This window comes from Aegilops tauschii, chromosome 5 (assembly GCF_002575655.3).
Source record: "Aegilops tauschii subsp. strangulata cultivar AL8/78 chromosome 5, Aet v6.0, whole genome shotgun sequence".
In the NCBI taxonomy this organism is placed as follows: domain Eukaryota; kingdom Viridiplantae; phylum Streptophyta; class Magnoliopsida; order Poales; family Poaceae; genus Aegilops; species Aegilops tauschii.
In genome coordinates this window covers 97,942,056-97,956,287 of record NC_053039.3, presented here as the reverse complement: position 1 = coordinate 97,956,287, position 14,232 = coordinate 97,942,056, and positions in this window count along the sequence as shown.

Below are 14,232 nucleotides of genomic sequence, written 5' to 3'. Positions count from 1 at the left end.
TGCATGATTAACTAGCATAAACAATCATCTGATCATCATCTACTTCTTGTGACGCTTGCTCTGCTTGTGGCTCGATCCGGGCTCGTCGATTTGGGTACAGAGGCACTTCCTCATGTCAACGATCCGCCTGTGCATCTCGTAGCATGTGTACACGCTCTTGGCAGTGAACCCGAGGTGAGGTTCATTGAGTTGCCGCATCCCGGCCCTGTGCCAACATAGGGTACTTGTTCTCTGGGCATCCTGCTTCATCTTTTTGTAGTAGGGGTCGATGATGGCCAAGGCGAGTTCGACCAGGGAGCCCTTCTTCGTGCTACCCATACCCTGTAGTGGTCACAGATTTTGACAAGGTTCTTGCAGGCCAAGCCCGTAACACTGAGCGCTTTTTTACATCGTCGGTGGTTTCCACCATGGCGAACTTGTAGTCGGTGCTGTTGACAAACCTGTTGAAACGGTCGCAAGGCTATGTGGCCATGTAGTAGTGGTAGATGAGGATATGATGGCGCATGCACAACTGGGCGACGGAAACCTTCTATCTATGCCGGGACAACCGGCGGTGTACTGGAGGTCGATGCTGACCACCTTGTACTTGTCTCGAGAAAGCAACTGCTCAACGTTGTTGATGTTGTCATCCACCACGGCCGGGTCGATGGTGTACATCACCGAGAGATTCCTCTCCCTCGCGTGGGTCTCCACTTTATGCTCGCCGAACACCATTGGAGTGCCTCTAGACATCCCCCCTCTATGTGTCGTCGTGGGTGTGCTTGTTGTGTTGTGGGGCGCGATTGAAAGGTTGAAGAGACTAAGGTTATAATGGCCGCGGGAATTAAAGGGGAAGCCGGATGGCCAGGAATATCGGCAGGCCCTGATGGCAGTTCTAATTTGCAGCGCATAACTCCATCATGCCTCATGTAACTGCATCGCGTGGCAACGCGCACGGCGCAACCGCATGCATATGGGCCCCCCGACGTGATCGTGCGCACGCCCAACCGCTGGCAGAGCGCGTGCGGAGGGACGCGAGCATAGCGCTCCGCGATCGCCTCAATGGCGAGCAACCATATATATATATATGCATATAGCAGTTGAACACGCAAGGAAAAGCTGTCCACAAGCCGAGCGCGCTAACGGACGCGAGCAGAGCGTGCCAACGGAGGCGAGCAGAGCGCGCCGCGGCACCTAACGGCGAGCACAGCACGCTGCAGCGCCTAACGGCGAGTAGAGCTTGCCGAGGGACGCGAGCAAAGGCCGGCACAGTGATACGTGGCAAATAAGACAAACTGTGCGAGCGATGTCGGAGACATCAAGCACGAATCAGATTACAGTTGCGTGAGCGATACATGGCATACAATTGATCCATCCAAGCTGTTTGTGATGGAATAAGCCGTGTGTGTTGTGGGCAAAAGCTTGCTAGTATATAACCTTAAATTTAACCAAAAAAGTGTTAATGCATGTTACAAAAATTGTATAACTGGAAACTATGTTCAAATACGGATCCAACGATATAATCTTTGGCAACATGCATTCGTATTTTATTAGTTAAATCCTACATATAAACTAGGACGGGGATATAGTAGGTAACTAAATCACAAATGTTTTTTTTGTATTAACCGTATGTGTACGGGGCCTTTCGTCCTCCTCTCGCACGTCTTGTCACCCCGCTGCTGCAGACGGCTTACATCGCAAGCTTGCGCAGCGCGTGGGGGCGTTCTTTTGGCCAAACGGTGGCTCGAAGTGGCGACAATGAATCGTCGGTGAGCCTGATACGGCTCCAACGTATCTATAATTTTTGATTGTTCCATGCTATTATATATTCTGTTTTGGGTGTTTAATGGGCTTTATTATACACTTTTATATTATTTTTGGGACTAACCTATTAACCGAAGGCCCAGCCCGAATTGCTGTTTTTTTTTCCTATTTCAGTGTTTTGAAGGAAAGGAATATCAAACGGAGTCCAAACGGAATAAAACCTTCGGGAACGTGATTTTTGGAACAAACGTGATCTAGAGGACTTGGAGTGGACGTCAAGAAACGAACGAGGAGGCCACGAGGCAGGGGGCGCGCCTACCCCCCTGGGCGCGCCCTCCACCCTCGTGGGCCCCTCGTAGCTCCACCGACCTAGTTCTTCCTCCTATATATACCTATGTACCCCAAACCATCAGATACGGAGCCAAAACCCTATTTCCACCGCCGCAACCTTCTGTACCCGTGAGATCCCATCTTGGGGCCTTTCCGGCGCTCTGCCGGAGGGGGCATTGATCACGGAGGGCTTCTACATCAACACCATAGCCTCTCCGATGATGTGTGAGTACTTTACCTCAGACCTTTGGGTCCATAGTTATTAGCTAGATGGCTTCTTCTCTCTCTTTGGATCTCAATACAAAGTTCTCCTCGATTCTCTTGGAGATCTATTTGATGTAACTCTTCTTTTGTGGTGTGTTTGTCGAGATCCGATGAATTGTGGGTTTATGATCAAGATTATCTATGAACAATATTTGAATCTCCTCTGAATTCTTTTATGTATGATTGGTTATCTTTGCAAGTCTGTTTGAATTATCAGTTTGGTTTGGCCTACTAGATTGATCTTTCTTGCAATGGGAGAAGTGTTTAGCTTTGGGTTCAATCTTGCGGTGCTCGATCCCAGTGACAGTAGGGGAAACAACACGTATTGTATTGTTGCCAGCGAGGATAAAAAGATGGGGTTTATATCATATTGCATGAGTTTATCCCTCTACATCATGTCATCTTGCTTAAAATGTTACTCTGTTCTTATGAACTTAATACTCTAGATGCATGCTGGATAGCGGTCGATGTGTGGAGTAATAGTAGTAGATGCAGGCAGGAGTCGGTTTACTTGTCACGGACGTGATGCCTATATACATGATCATACCTAGATATTCTCATAACTATGCTCAATTCTATCAATTGCTCGACAGTAATTTGTTCACCCACCGTAATACTTATGCTATCTTGAGAGAAGCCACTAGTGAAACCTATGGCCCCCGGGTCTATTTTCCATCATATTAATCTCCCGTCAACAAACTATTTCTATTACCGTTTACCTTGCAATCTTTACTTTTACTCTTTACCATAAAAATACCAAAAATATTATCTTATCATCTCTATCAGGTCTCACTCTCGTAAGTGATCGTGAAGGGACTGACAACCCCTTTATCGCGTTGGTTGCGAGGTTCTTATTTGTTTGTGTAGGTGCGTGGGACTCGAGAGTGGTCTCCTACTAGATTGATACCTTAGTTCTCAAAAACTGAGGGAAATACTTACGCTACTTTACTGCATCACCCTTTCCTCTTCAAGGGAAAACCAACGCAGTGCTCAAGAGGTAGCAAGAAGGATTTCTGGCGCCGTTGCCGGGGAGTCTACGCACAAGTCAAGACATACCAAGTACCCATCACAAACTCTTATCCCTCGCATTACTTATTTGCCATTTGCCTCTCGTTTTCCTCTCCCCCACTTCACCTTTGCCGTTTTATTCGCCCTCCTTCCGTTCGATCTTGTGCTACCATGTGCCTTCTTTTTGCTTGCATCTTCGCTTGCTAAAAGTTTATGGATCCTCATCCACTTGCTAATCTCTTTAAGAGATCCAATTATGATGAACGTATTGCTAGTGAGTTGAGTGCACTAGATTATCTTTATGAGGTTTTTCTTGAAATTCGTGAATCTGAAAATTGTGATGAAGAAATTTATGAAGAGATTCAGAATAGCTCCTTGAATAAAAAGCATGATTGCAATGATTTTACTATAAATTCTCTTAATGTCAATTGTGCTAATAATATGCAAAACCCTAAGCTTGGGGATGTGTCACAGCCCTAGCTTAGCCTTTGCCTGTCCTTGCATGATCATCATGTCATCATGTCTAAATTTCATTTAAATATGAAATGGGGATTGTTTCAAACCCTAGCATCAAAGGAATTCAAATAGTTTCAACTAAAATATTTTCAGTGAACCCAAAATGGCTTTCAAAAATGTTCATCATTTGTGGAAAATGCTGGAAACAACAACCGGAGGTGATGCACAATTTCCCTAGCCATGTTGGATTTTGAATTAATTCATATGCTATTTCGAATTGGAGCAAATAAATGCTATAATAGTTTTATTGCTTCAATAATTCTGATTTTCTGTGAGGGGCTCTAGAATAATCCATCTAGCTCCCACAGTATTTTTCAGAAGCAACAAAATTGAATTGGTTTCAAAACCAAATTCAGAACACACATGCAAGATAGAAAAACAGAAACAGAAATGGGAAAAGATGGACTAACCTGGCCGCCCGCTGCTGTACCTGCTGGCCCAGCCCACCTGGCCGTCATGCCAGTCATCTTCCTCCTCTGCCAATAGGCAGAGGCAGGACAAAGCGCGCACGCGCCCGAGCGCGCCACGCCTCCACCTGCTTGCCTGCCTCCCCGCCAGCGCAACACCGCGAGCCCTCTCCGCGGTGCCGTCCGGATCGAATCCTCCCTCTCTTTCATCCTCTCTCTCTTCCTCGCCTCTGCACCACCACGGCCGAACGCTGCTGTCGCCGCCGCTCATAGTTGCCGCAGCCACAGCCTCCCTCTCGCCTCCCCGACGTATCCAGGAGCTCCGCCGTCGACCTATACGCCGTCTCCGCCAAGCCACGCGAGCGGAAGCGCCCTACAGCATCGTCCCTGACCCCTTTTTCCTCCTCGGGTCGCTGGAGATCCCCCCGCCGCCACCGATTTGCCTGCTTCCGGCCTTCCCCGAGAACGCAGAGCCTACCCGTCGACGCGCTGTGAGATCTCCTTCCTTTCTCCCTTGTTACCTCCGTCCCTTTTGACCCCTAGCATCAGCAACTGTCATGGCCGAGCTTCCCCTGCCGCCAGCCATGTCGCCGTCGTCACTGCAGCCGCTTGAGCTCGATTCGGAGTGCGTCACCGCGCTCAGGAAGCCACCAGGAGCCTAACGCACACGCTAACTCGCCCTCCCGTGCACCACAGCGCCAAGCCCGCACTCACCCGAACTCCGGCGCCGCCGCGAGCTCCGACCACCCCGCGACCTCCCACCTGCTCCATTGGATGCGCGCAAGCGAGGGCCCCCTCCCTGTGCCCTTCTCTCGCCCAGCCGCCTCCTATAGCGCCGTCCCGTGTGGACTCCGCCGCGCGGGAAGGTCGCCGGCGGCTTAACTCCAGCGGGCCGACATGGCCACTTAGTTAGGGGCTAATCACCCCCTAATCACCCCTAGAGCCACTGAGTAGTGGGCCCTGCTGCCTAATTAAACCGCTATTTAGTTTTAAGTTAGATTAGTTAACAAAACCAGCGGACCCACGCGTCAGGGTTGACTGGCTGACGTGGCAGTTGACTAGGCCCACCTGTCAGCGACACTAACCAGCCCGGAGTCCCTGACCAGTGGGCCCCACTGGCCAGGTTTGACCTGGACCGCACCCCGTTGACTCGCTTATGTCATGCTGACGTAGTGTTGACGCAGTAATGCATTTTCTGGAATTAGTTTAATTCTAAATATTTAGAAAATCCAGAAAATTGCCTAAACTTCTAAAAATCATAGAAAATCAACCGTAACTCCAAATGCAAAGATTTATATATGAAAAATGATCAGAAAAATCCAATCTTTCCGTCTGTACCATTTTCATGCATGTTGGAAAAACTTATTGCTGCTGAATTGGACAAATCAAATAAATGACATTTGAATATCCACATATGGAGTTTGAATTTGAATCTTGGATTCAAACCAACTCCATTTAACCCGTTGCTAGTTGCATTAGCTCAAATCACAACATATTGCCATGTCACGATCATGCATCATATTGTGCATTGCATTGATTGTGTTCTTTCTCTGTTGCCGGTGTTTGTTCCCCTTCAGTAGACGTTGTTTCGACGATGAGTTCGATGACACTGATGAAGAGCTATACTATCTTCAGAAGTGCTAGGCAAGCAAAACCCCCTTGTTCATTCCGATACAATCCCACTCTCTCGCTCCTGCTCTCTTTTACTGCATTAGGACAATAACGATTCAACTGTTACTTGCTGCGGTAGTTGAACCCCTTTCCTCTGCATGACCTGTCATTGCCACAGTAAATAGATGAAACCCACTAGCATGAGTAGGAGTTGTTTGAGCCCTGATGTGACTACTCATTCATGCTTGTTTGTCATGCCTGCTACTGCTTAGAGTTGAGTCAGGTCTGATTCATTGGGGATGAATTGGAGTGGTGATGAACATGTCCTACTGTGTGTGAGCTAAGTGTGTGAACACGATTTGGTAAAGGTAGCGGTGAGAGGCCATGTAGGAGTACATGGTGGGTTGTCTCATTGAAACCGTCCTCAGGAACTGAGTTATGTGTTTGTGATCCATGAACATCTACTACCACGCGTTGGGCCCGAAACCAATGGACCCTCTCGACTTATTAATCCCCTTGATCTCTGTCCAGGAGTTGCAACTAGTTTCTGGTGTTTGTAGCATATGTGTTGGAGGCCGTGCGTAGCGCTGACCCTAGGGGTGGGCTATGATGCGGTAGATACACCGTGGCACGGTGTACTAGGCGCCTGTTTGGTGTCTCGGGAACCCTTCACACATCGTTTGGGGATGTGAGCGAAACCCCGGTCGGATCTCCTTGCGGATGGAACCCGAATAGGCGATAAACCTGGACTAGAGACTTGTGTGGTTAGTCAGGTCGTGGCCGACTCCCTCGCCAGGCTTCCGCCTGAAGGTTGCTGAGATACACGACGTGTACATGGTGGTAAGTGGTGAGAGCGTGTGTGAAGAAGTACACCCCTGCAGGGTTATAAATGATCTATTCGAATAGCCGTGTCCACGGTAAAGGAATTCTGGGTTGCCTGTACAGTTCATAGACAAGTGAAAGTGGATACTCTAAAACTCGCAAGATAAGCGTGAGTGCTATGGATGGTCTTCTCGTGGGGAGATGGGAGCGGATCCATAGTGGTGTATTGAAATGGTGAATATGTGGACTCGTGTGCGCCACCTCAAAAGAGTTACTTGCAGTAGTAGTTCAGGTTAGCCACCGAGTCAAAGCTGGCTTGCTGCAGTTAAACCCCACCATCCCTTTGTTGATAATGATGCATATGTAGTTAGTTCTGATGTAAGTATTGCTGGGTCCATTTGTACTCACGTTTGCTTAATTTATGTTTTTGCAGAGAGACTTCAGTCTCGCTAGTAGTTCCGCGTGGACTTCGACGTTTAGCTTGTTACCTCAGCTACGATCTTGTGCCCTCTGTAGGATCTGGTAGATAGTCAGGCTTCTCAGCCTTTTTCATTTGTAGATGTCTGTACTCAGACATGTTAAGCTTCCACATGTGCTTTGACTTGTATGCTCTGAATGTTGGGTCATGAGAGCCATGTTTGTAATATCTCACTCCTCGGAGCCTAATGAATAAATACTTGAGTCGTAGAGTTATGTTGTGATGCCATGTTGTATTTACACATATCGAGCATATTGTGTGAATGATTGAAATGCTTGGTATGTGTGGGATCCGAAAACCTAGTTGTTTATCCTTGGTAGCCTCTCTTATGGGGAAATATAGTCTTGTGCTTCCATGAGCCATAGTAGTCCGCTACAGCCCGGTTCACCGGAGTCCTGCTAGCCCAGCACTACTGCTCCGGAACACTTGACTGGCCGGCATGTGATCCACTTCGTTCCTGTGTCTGTCCCTTCGGGGAAATGTCATGCGGTGACATCCGGAGTCCTGCCTAGCCTGCTACAGCCCGGTTCACCGGAGTCCAGTTAGCCCAGTGCTTAAGCCCGGATTCGCACGCTGCTGACCGACATGCTCGATGTTGCTTCATGTATGCCTGTCCCCGTAAGTTAGTGCCACTTCGGGTTCACGACTAGTCATGTCGGCCCGGGTTCTCTGTCATATGGATGCTAGCAACACTATCATATACGTGAGCCAAAAGGCGCAAACGGTCCCGGGCCATGGTAAGGCGACACCCGTGGAATACCGTGTGTGAGGCCGCAATGTGATACGATGTGTTACCGGCTAGATCAATGTGACTTGGAATCGGGGTCCTGACAGCTTTGGTATCAAAGCCTGACTGCCTGTAGGATTACCAAGCCAAACTGGTCGAAGTTGAGTCTAGAAATTCTTTAGTTATATAAGGGAATTGATTGTGGAAGGGAACATAAGGCTCTTTTTTACTTCTTATACCCTATGCCCTTCTGATCTGAGTCACCCTCTTTTTTTTCTATGGGGATTAAGAAACTAGGCTTCCTCGTCTTTCTATCAGGATCACGTGTTACTAATCCATAGACTTATAAGATTGTTGGATTTAAGCCCCAGTTCAGTTTCCACTACTTCCGTGTGTTCATAGTTGGTCTCGGAACCTTGATATTGTGATGATCGAGTGGCTACGCCACCATTTTGCAGGATGTTTCAAATCTTTTGAGAATTTACAGCCGTTATGCTGTCCGAGTCATCCCAGGTTTCTAGATAGTCTGATGCACTTGCAATCATTCCTCCATGTTCCTGATGTCCATTTGGGCCAGATTAAGCGCACTAAACGGTCTATTGAGGTACTCCATTGCTTTGACATATATGTTGGAGCTAGTATTATGACCCTAGGCATCCTAGAGAACCACCTAGTAATCTAGCCATGATTAGCGTTCCCAGTGTGATGATTCTGGCCATCATTCTCGAAAGCATCCCGTGATGCCATTTAGTAGTAGGTATTCTACTCCTGGGTTCTTGACCCAAGATTCACTCTACTTACCTCGTGTTGATAGTGTTGCTCGTACCTTTAGGATATTAGTAACCTTTGCGATAGTCCTCGAGGTCCGTGGTATTTCCTTCTTCCAAATACCATGAACTACTTATGGCAGAAGTTCCTCATTTAACCGAAAGATCACAACCAGAGTGCTCTTGATGAGTTCTTGATTCTATGTTGTGACTCTGCCAGTTCTACCTTTCTGCATGGGTTATCCGGAAGAAATATGTTGAACTCGTTCGACATGCTAATCTATGCACCCACAACTCAAAAAATCGTATGTTCCTTGAGTTGTCCCTCCTTAGTTGTTTCTGACCTTCGTCTATCAATTGATAGTCGAGGGTATATCATTGCATTCGTTCATTAAAGTCTAATATTCTTGTGGTCCGTCAGGCCATTTTATTTTGGAATGACTAGGAGAAACGAACTCCAGTACCTTATACATTTCTAGGATTGGGTCAAAGCAGTTGTATTCCGCAGATCAAATGCCAATCCAGCTTTTGATTCTATTCTACCCTGAAGTATTGCCCTCTTGATGTCAGGAATGTCATGATAATTGCGCCAACTCTTTTGAATTCTTGATGCAGTGATACTTCTCGCCATCATCATTCGCTCCTCGGTTCCGTGTTGTTGCAACCGGAATACCGACAAGTGAACCATGATGTGTGAAATCAATACTCCTAGCAACTAGTTGCTTGGTAGTAAATGGACAATATTCTCATTCTTAGCGTGTTGGTTATTGAATCATCATTCTAAGATAGATTGTGCTACCTAGTCCTTATTTCTGGTGCACTCTTTGATCAATGAGTTAGGATTATTCAATCCCATTCTTATTTAATCATATCGTCTTGCTCTGAAAAGCAAGATTGTTCTCGAGCTTAGTAACATATCGGTGGTTCGTGATTTTCCGAATATCTTCTCGGAAGTGTTACCAGGTTGTCATCTTGAGTTCGTGATCAAGTTGGTTTTCCTCTAAACCACCCCTTCTCCAAGAACCTGTGTTGGATACCCCTAAGCTAGTTGGTTAAGCTAAACAACAACTTGGAGAGTTGGAAGATAAAAAGCTTTGCCGAATTTGGTTCTTTCTAAAGGGATATATTTGTGTTTGTGTGTGTGTGTTGAAGAAAGATGATATCTTCACCAATTGGTCCTCGTGATCAGTTGTTGGATCTATTGTCTTGTCAAAACTTTGACTTGAGTATGGGTTATCGTCAAGCCAAATCAGAACCAACGATGTTTGTAATGTTGTCTTACTCGTGGTTGATCCCTCGAGCATACACCATTACATCTTTTGGTCTGACCAATGCTATCACCGTGTTCACATGATGGTGGAAGTCCAGTGATATGGAAATTCCGATGAGTTGTTGTTGATCCCATTAGCAGCATTTTGTCTCCTCCATGATTCATGTTGAACATCAACCTAGTGTTGGAAACTTTGTAAGCAATGCCTTCGTGTTCCATTCATGAAGCTTATGCTTGGATGGAAGAAGTGACCTCCTTGAATTCATGTGCATTTGGTGCAAGTTGCCGCCATGAGTTCGAGAAAGATTGTTTTTGTTTCCTCTGGTACCATCCCAAGTCAGTTATGCATGTGCGAATGTATTCTATGGTTTGGTAGATTAATTACCTCCACTCCATATGTATTCCCTAGCACACCAAGCCACTGATTGATTTGCTCAAGGAAAAGGAGTCTGTTGTGCTAATTCTAGATCATGCACAAGAGTCCGATATCCTCGATGATGGTTCCCAACCAAAACTCGGTAGTGTTTGTTGTAAGACTACTACGTGGTCATGCTTGTCTTGGACAGTGTGTTCACATGTATGTAGCAGAACCAGCTCGTGTTTTGGAGCTTGCTATCGTAGTTCATTCCCGAGAATCTCGCAACGTCATCTCGTCGATTTGTGTTGCAAACTTTCTTTTCCAGACATGCTATCTGAAATATTCCGTTACCAACCAGATCTGAATCTCAGGCAGATATGATGGTTGGAACTTTTCCAAGATCTATGATGTAGGTCCCGACAAGGTTGATGTTGGCCAATACACCTAGCTGGAAGATCTATTATTGTAGCTTCTTGATTAAGCAATTTGACCATCTTCTCCATGAGGACTTCGTATGATCTATACTAAAAGTTGATCCTTATGGATGTTTGTGCCCCCGAAGTCAGACCTTTATTTGATGTTCCAGATACCGAATGATATTGAGTTAAGCTGGTACATCAAGGAGAACATTAGAAGCAGAGTGCTAAATGTCTCTCGGTCGATCATCCAGATTTTGTTTCCCTGGCGTCGTCAAGGTAAAATCTGAGAAAGTTTTGTCCTCCTCTGCACCTGCATCCTCCATCGTTATTCATCATGGTAGTATGAGGTGTCACCAGGATCTTGGTATAGATGTTGGTAAAACCTTGATGAATATGGGAATGCTCAAGTTCTTGAAAGAACGCTCAGTCACTAGGTTATATCCTTGGTATCAACTGGAATGTGCCTTCCATTTGCCGAGTTGTTCTACAACCGTAGTTTCCTTTCCAAACTGAGTATACCATCCTCTCGAATTCTTTCAAACGATCAATTGTGATTTGCCACAGGCTGGTATGAAGAGTTTCAATGATCTATGGATCAAAAGTAATTCTTTTTGCCACTTAAGGGAATAATTCTACGAGTCACCTTCCCTAAGGTGCCCCGTTATGGAATCATGGCAATTATTTCATCGCTATCATGAAACCTTGCACCATCTTCTTCATCGTGGAATTTTGCCTACCCAATTGAACCTTGTCATCTACCTCCTTCCATTGCACCTGATGTGTGATTTATGCCTCAACTCAAGGGATGTTCCTACGTCTCACTCCATGAGTTGATCTTGAGTGCTTGATCTTCGAGGAGATCGATTCCCGTAGAGTTCTGTCTGTCGTCATCGTGTTGGATGAAGATCTCGAAAGCAAAGACATCAAGATCAGTATGATGCAACGACTCAACATCTTCAAGAATGCAATGGATTCTGGAGTTTGTGCCAGTCCATGTCCCCTCTGTCTTCTTACCTCACGTCTTGAATCTCGGGACGAGATTCTTGTTTAGTGGGGGTGAGTTGTCACAGCCCTAGCTTAGCCTTTGCCTGTCCTTGCATGGTCATCATGTCATCATGTCTAAATTTCATTTAAATATGAAATGGGGATTGTTTCAAACCCTAGCATCAAAGGAATTCAAATAGGTTCAACTAAAATATTTTCAGTGAACCCAAAATGGCTTTCAAAAATGTTCAGCATTTGTGGAAAATGCTGGAAACAGCAACCGGAGGTGATGCACAATTTTCCTAGCCATGTTGGATTTTGAATTAATTCATATGCTATTTTGAATTGGAGCAAATAAATGCTATAATAGTTTTATTGCTTCAATAATTCTGATTTTCTGTGAGGGGCTCTAGAATAATCCATCTAGCTCCCACAATATTTTTCAGAAGCAACAAAATTGAATTGGTTTCAAAACCAAATTCAGAACACACATGCAAAATAGAAAAACAGAAACAGAAATGGGAAAAGAGGGAACTAACCTGGCGGCCCGCTGCTGTACCTGCTGGCCCAGCCCACCTGGCCCTCCTGCCAGTTATCTTCCTCCTCTGCCAGTAGGCAGAGGCAGGACAAAGCGCGCACGCGCTCGAGCGCACCACGCCTCCACCTGCTTTCCTGCCTCCCCGCTAGCGCAACACCGCGAGCCCTCTCCGCGGTGCCGTCCGGATCGAATCCTCCCTCTCTTTCGTCCTCTCTCTCTTCCTCGCCTCTGCACCGCCACGGCCGAATGCTGTTGTCGCCGCCGCTCATAGTTCCCGCAGCCACAGCCTCCCTCTCGCCTCCCCGACGTATCCAGAAGCTCCGCCGTCGACCTATACGCCATCTCCGCCAAGCCACGCGAGCAGAAGCGCTCTACAGCATCGTCCCCGACCCCTTCTTCCTCCTCGGGTCACCGGAGATCCCCCCCCGCCGCCACCGATTCGCCTGCTTTCGGCCTTCCTCGAGCACGCAGAGCCTACCCGTCGACGCGCTGTGAGATCTCCATCCTTTCTCCCTCGTTACCTCCGTCCCTTTCGACCCCTAGCATCAGCAACTGCCGTGGCCGAGCTTCCCCTGCCGCCGGCCATGTCGCCGCCGTCACTGCAGCCGCTTGAGCTCGATTCGGAGCGCGTCACCGCGCTCAGGAAGCCACCAGGAGCCTAACGCACACGCTAACTCGCCCTCCTGTGCACCACAGCGCCAACCCCGCACTCACCTGAACTCTGGCGCTGCCGCGAGCTCACTTCCGATGAGCTCCGACCACCCCGCGACCTCCCACCTGCTCCGTTGGATGCGCGTGAGCGAGGGCCTCCTCCCTGTGCCCTTCTCTCGCCCAGCCGCCTCCTGTAGCACCGTCCCGTGTGGACTCCGCTACGCGGGAAGGTCGCCGGCGGCTTAACTCCGGCAGGCCGACGTGGCCACTTAGTTAGGGCCTAATCACCCCCTAATCACCCCTAGAGCCACTGAGTAGTGGGCCCTGCTGCCTAATTAAACCGCTATTTAGTTTTAAGTTAGATTAGTTAACAAAACCAGCGGACCCACGCGTCAGGGTTGACTGGCTGACGTGGCAGTTGACCAGGCCCACCTGCCAGCGACACTAACCAGCCCTGAGTCCCTGACCAGTGGGCCCCACTGGCCAGGTTTGACCTGGACCGCACCCCGTTGACTCGCTTACATCATGCCGACGTAGTGCTGACGCAGTAATGCATTTTCTGGAATTAGTTTAATTCTAAATATTTAGAAAATCCAGAAAATTGCCTAAACTTCTAAGTATCATAGAAAATCAACCGTAACTCCAAATGCAAAGATTTATATATGAAAAATGATCAAAAAATCCAATATTTCCATCTGTACCATTTTCATGCATGTTAGAACAACTTATAGCTGCTGAATTGGACAAATCAAATAAATGACATTTGAATATCCACATATGGAGTTTGAATTTGAAACTTGGATTCAAACCAACTCCATTTAACCCGTTGCTAGTTGCATTAGCTCAAATCACAGCATATTGCCATGTCATGATCATGCATCATATTGTGCATTGCATTGATTGTGTTCTTTCTCTGTTGCCGGTGTTCGTTCCCCTTCAGTAGACGTTGTTTCGACGATGAGTTCGATGACACCGATGAAGAGCTATACTATCTTCAGAAGTGCCAGGCAAGCAAAACCCACTTGTTCATTCTGATACAATCCCACTCTCTCTCCTGCTCTCTTTTACTGCATTAGGACAACAACGATTCAACTGTTACTTGCTGCGGTAGTTGAACCCCTTTCCTCTGCATGACCTGTCACTGCCACAGTAAATAGATGAAACCCACTAGCATGAGTAGGAGTTGTTTGAGCCCTAATGTGCCTACTCATTCATGCTTGTTCGTCATGCCTGCTACTGCTTAGAGTTGAGTCAGGTCTGATTCATTGGGGATGAATTGGAATGGTGATGAACATGTCCTACTGTGTGTGAGCTAAGTGTGTGAACACGATTTTGTAAA